Source organism: Manis pentadactyla, chromosome X (genome assembly GCF_030020395.1).
Source record: "Manis pentadactyla isolate mManPen7 chromosome X, mManPen7.hap1, whole genome shotgun sequence".
Lineage (NCBI taxonomy): Eukaryota > Metazoa > Chordata > Mammalia > Pholidota > Manidae > Manis > Manis pentadactyla.
The window spans coordinates 14,284,614-14,290,613 of record NC_080038.1 but is presented as its reverse complement, the minus strand read 5'-3'; positions in this window follow the sequence as shown (position 1 = coordinate 14,290,613).

The following is a 6,000-nucleotide window of genomic DNA, read 5'->3' as shown; positions in this document are numbered from 1 at the left end:
CCACTGTTCTGATTTCTGTCCCCATAGATTAGTTTTTCCTCTTCCTGAATGCCACGTAAGTGGAATCATAGTATGTCCTCTTTCTTATCTGGCGTCTTTTATTCAGTTCAACATCTATGAGATTTGTGCATGTTGTTGAATGTCTTCTGCTTCTAACTTTGATCTGACCATGATTAAAATTAGAAATACTTCAGGCTTATATTAACTTGGTTAGTTATCTACAAAATGGGATACATGACAGCTATGTCTTAGGGCATAGGGGAGAATCAATTTATAGGTAGCTGTATCCATATTAGTTTTGTGATTTGTTAGTAGTAGATAATAAATACAATTGGAAACACTACAGTAGCAGAATCAGAGCCTGCGGTACTTCTCTGAAAGAAAGCAAATATTATATTGGGAAAGCCTTCCCATTAGGTAGCTGGGCATGTCCAGTAAAGGGGCTGATCAAGTTGCCCCTTTTACGGAGAGAAAAGGCTCTTTGAATTATTATGCCACCCAGAGAGCCATGGAGCCAAAGGGAGACTGTCACTAATGCTCAGTAAGCTCGTGAGAAAGGCATTTTGCATAGATCTCTGTGATCTGTGCTTGGATCTGCTGAAAGGATAGGCTCCCCAAAGCTCCACACGTACATCTGGGCTTGCCCCACCAAGTCCTGGGAAGGCTCGACTCAATCTGAGTGATGCCCTTGCTTGCTGTCTTCTGGCCCTCCTTTCCAGCCAGAGGAGGAAGGACCCTCAGCTGCCAGAGAGAGCTCCATCCTGGCCACACAACTGAGACGTCAAGGAGCTTAAACAGATGCAGAAAGAATCTGCAATTAATTACATTTCACAAATGGTCTTAAATGCAGGACCACTTCTTTCAGGCCCTGGATAAGGTGCAATGTGTGACTCTGGCAGGCTTACCTGACTAGGTTACACACCCATGGGGGGAGGGGAGAACACCAGGGTCGTTTGCAAGAGTCCCACTCCTTGCAGGAGAGGAGAGCATCCCCAGCCAGGACATTTGACAGCAGAGTCACACCCTCCTGGGCACAATCAGCCCGATCTTTTAGTCATCTGCAGGGTGGAAAGTTTGGCTGCCTATTGAAAGGGATGGAATTGATGATTTTCTTGTGCTCTTTTGAGCTGGGATAGGCTTCTTACATTTCTGTTATCCAACAGAGTAGCCTCTTCCTCTAATGAATCACAGGCCCTATTCTGCAGGCTGGGGATTGCTACAGGGAGGACTGGCCTTAGGGTAGGAGGGTAGCCACCTAAAAACATAATAGAGGGACTAAGAGCCTAGACTGTGGAGTTACGCTCCCTGGGTTCAACTGGGTCCACCAGTTACCTGCTGTGTGACTTCAGGCAAGTAGTTATTAATCCCTCTAAGCTTCAGTTTCCCCATTTGAAAAAAGGGATGATTTTACCTAAGTCTAGATTGTAGTGAAGACAAAATGAGTTGACCATTATAGTGTGCTTAGCAAATCATTCATTGCAATCCATGTTACTTAATGTAGTAGGGATGATTCTCAGTGCAAAATTTCAAATATAAAAACATCATTTGATTATTTTAACTTAATTCAGTTTTGGACACTGATAGTGGAGGTAAATTTGAACTCAATTATTGAGCCTTGTCTATGTCAAAGCGATGCAGGTGTTTTATGGTCACTGACCATTTTCCCATACTGCACAGGGTCCTAGCTCCCTTCCAAGTCCAGCAGTTCCAGTGGGGTTCTGGCAAAGCTGGAGTCCCTGTCCCTGGCACCCAGCGTCCCTGCATATTCCGCATGGCTATGCCCTGCAAGGCCCTGCCATCTTCCTGAGGCATCAACAAAGCCACAGGGATCATGAGGCCACAGACTCCCCTACCCCAGGGCTTCATAATAGAACATTCTAAGGTATTCTGTGAAAACTATGGCAGTTCCCAGTAGAGCAAATCCTTCTATTGGATTCACTAGACTATGATAACTGAATAAGAAAGGATATTTTGCCTGGGTGGTGATGAAAGGAAGTGATTAATAAATCTGTTAGGAATTACAATTCTGTCATTTTCTTCTGCACGGCCCAAGACGCCTATGGTTTTACATGATGTGCACTACAGAAAGCACAACTTGATTTTATCTGGAAGTAATATTTTTTCTTGAATATTTTAGATTTATTTTTAAAAATTTAATCCCTCCAGAGAAGTTGCAAGAGCCATACAACAAACACTTGTATACCATTCACCTAGATTCATGTTTTGTTAACATTTTGTCATATTTGCTTTCTTTTTCTCTCTCTGTGTATATATATACAAATACATTAAAAAATTTGTAAAGAATAATTTGAGAGTAAGTTGTGGGCATGATGACCTTTTATCCTGAATACTTCAGCATGCATTTCTCATGAACCAGGACACTCTCTTATGAAACCACAGTATATAATTATCAAGGTCAAGAAAGTTAACAGTGGTTGGCCCAATATTAATCTCTACGTAGTGTCTGTTTTCAAAGTTTACCAGTTGTCCCACTGACATCCTTTATAGCATTTTTTTTCCTCCCAGGATCCAATCTGGGATCGCTTGCTGTATCAAGATCAGCATTTATGAACACCACTAGAAAAGCATTAGATTAGGAGTCAGAAGCATTGAGTCTCAATGACCTTTTGACCTTTCTGAACCCCCAGTCTTTCACTGTGGCAGTGCAGATGAACGGTCACCCCTGCCCACCTCCCAAGGTTGTTAAGGATCAAACGAGGTGCCCTATTCTTTGTGGATGGCAAAGTGCTGTGCAAATATGCAGGACTGTTCCATATACCCATTTTCAGCTAGTTTACCTAGAGTTCATCTGTAAAAAAAACAACTTTCCTGAAGCGATGGGAAGGTGTGAGGCATTGTCAGGAAAGTGGCGCCAACAGCTAAGCCCAGTGGAGGTCATAGCATGCCACCAAAGTCTCTTCAGACCTTCAGGAGACTTCATACTCCTCAGATGACAATTCTTTCTTTTAAATAGAAAAATCTCTTAAAGCCCTTAGAATCCATGATTCTATTTCTGTAGTCTTATTTTATTTTCCAAAAATTGAGATATGACTTCCCCTCAGTAAAGTGCACACATGTTAGTTCACAGCTTGACTTTTATGGGTGTACACCCATGTCACCTCCACACGTCAGGGCCAGCCTTAGGCAGCGCTTCCATGAGGACACGGTTGGAAGAGCACCAGGAAGACTTCTCAGATTGGGCTGACTTTTTAAAGACTAAAATCATAAATTTGCTTTCCCAGTGATCCTTGCAGATACTTTCTACCAATCAGATGTACCTGGATAAGGCTTGGATCTGAAAGGCAGTAATACGGGGGGGCAGGGGTGATGAGGAACCCATTTTCCGGTGAGGGAGACAGGAAGTGCTCTCTTCTTTGGAGGCGTAATGGCTGAGTTTGGGGCACCCAGTCCCCACTGTCATTGTGCAAGCTACAGGGTCTGTCTGAGAAGTAGTCTGCTCTCAGCTAGGGCGCGCGTGATGGTTTGTTTGGACGATGCTCCTGGTTGCCTTGTGTTTGAGTCTCAACACACCCCCCTTCCCCAGCCAAGTTTCGGTGAGCTTCTTAAATAATCTTTTTTTCCTAAATGCTTGATTTGTGAATAATTTTAAACAGAGAAAAGTTCAGTGCACATTTCCTTTAAAAATAAAAATAGGATATTCTCTTAAAAAACCATAGTACAATTGTCAACACCAGAAAATTTGACATTGATACAATATTTTTATTTAATTTACCCTTTGTGCTTCAATTTTGTCCGTTGGCCCGAAAACACCTTTTACAGCATTCTTCATCTCTAGTACACGATCCACTCTAGGCGCAGGTGTTGCATTTAGCTGTTAGGTTGTCTCCATTTGAAGAAAATTAGACATTTCTTTGTGAACACCTACATCTCATGGGGACCGTGGGGTACACACATGGTATGGTGGAACCTCATGTTTCACTCCATGACTCATCATGTCAACTTTCCATGTCAGTAAAATTGTAGGACCATAATTTTTTATGGTTGCCTGGAATGTACAATTTCACCAATCACTTACTGATTGCTGGCTAGGTTATTTCCATTAAAGAAAATAACTATCAACTTTATATTAGTGATTTCTGGGTATTTACTAATTTTTAGAGAAAATCCTCCATTGACTAATGTGTGATAAACCCCTCCTTGCACTTCTATCATCCCAGAAGGAATCCACCTTCTGACCCCAGGCAGTGGTGTTTTCTATGCCTCGTCTCACAGAAGCAATCAAATGCCTCCGGGACTGACGTAAAAAAAAAAAATCCTAAACTTAAAGTGACTGCAAATGTCATATGGCACTCGGTCTGAGAGGCCAGGTGTCGTCATCTGCTGACATTCGAAGGGACATCGGAAGGCATCTACTCTAACACATGCATCTTCATAGATGAAGAAATGTCTGACTCACCTGTGGTCATGTGGCTGGTTAATGTCATAGTCTAGACTTGGGCCCAGGTCTCCTAGCTTCTGGTCCAGAGTTATTTCTGTTTCCTTACACAGCATTGGCCTCACCTGGGAGCTTGTTAGAAATGCAGACTCTCAGGCTCCAGCCTAGACCTGCTGAAGCAGAGCCGTGGGCTGGTTGAAGTCCAGGAAGCAGTGGTTTAAGATTCCATGCTGTTTTTAGGATCGACTGCCTTATGTCCCCTCCAGCCACAGAAGCTGGGGCCCTCAGTGGACAGGACTAGATAATGGAGGAGAAATCTACTAAAGAACCAGCAGTGCACAGTGTTTCAAAATAACCCCTCAACGTGATTTCAAGTTCTGTGAGAGGTCAGACAGTGCAGACACTGACAGCTACTGAAGTTAGCTTACAAAATTCTCCAAAGAGCAAACAGGTTATTCGCACCTCGGGGCCTCTGCCCTTGCCACACCCTCTGCTGGGAACACTCTCCAGGCCCTCCTCGGCTTGCTCCTGAACTCCATTCTGACAGTAGCTCAAACATCACCTCTTCAGAGAGGCCTTCCCTGATCATCCTGCCAACACGGTAGCCACGCAGCCACTTCCTATCCTTCTGTCCTCCTGTGGTTTTCATGGCAGCTCTTATCATTCCTTGGAATGGCACTGCCTATTTATTGATTTATTAGTTTGCTTGTGGTCTGTCTCCTGCACTAGAATATAATTTGGGACTTTTCCTGTCACATTACACTATGTTCCTAGCATCTAGCCCAGGGCTTGGCAATTGTAGGTGCTCAATCAATTTTTGTTGAAATCATAAACCACTACTCCACCTCCTTGTAAAACTGGTGTTGCTTGTACATGGCTTTGCTTCCACGCCCTGCGCTTCAGCCCCTCCAGAAGTTAGAAATTCATAGCAGATTCTGAAGAGTACGTGCATTAAGCAGATCATGTGTCAACTCCTGCTGGGGAACTGAAGTCTTTTTCTGATAGGATTTTAGCAGCATAATTTTCTCGAAAACAAGAGCTACATCATTATATATATGTATGTATGTATCAAACATACACATAAATGTAAATGTGACAGCTACACATTCAACAGTAAGGTTAGAAACAATGATATTATTCAAGAACTATCTCTGTTTACACTTCAACTGTAAAAGCAAATGGCTGTTAGTTCAAATTCTGAAGGCACTGAGGTTGGTTAAACTTGGCTTCTCACTTTTTGTATAACACAATCGTTGAGAAATTCAAATATGCTAATGAAATAAATGCTTTACCTATTAATGGACTCCAGTGACTTATCTATGTGTAACACTCACAAAATAAGTTCCTTTTCAGTGTGAGTGTAAACTGAAGGGTAATTCATACACCCCTCCCCATTGCTCTCCTCTAGTGTGTTTTGATGATACAAACAGTACCTTCCCCATATCCATTTTCTTCGACAGATTTACTTATTTTGCTATGTGAGAAGATTGCTGCATTTAAATTAACTTATAAACCACATCCTGTAAAACTCTCTTAGTAGTAGACAAGAAACCACATTATAACTGATATTTCTAAATGGGGGATGCTTTGGAGATACATCTCAA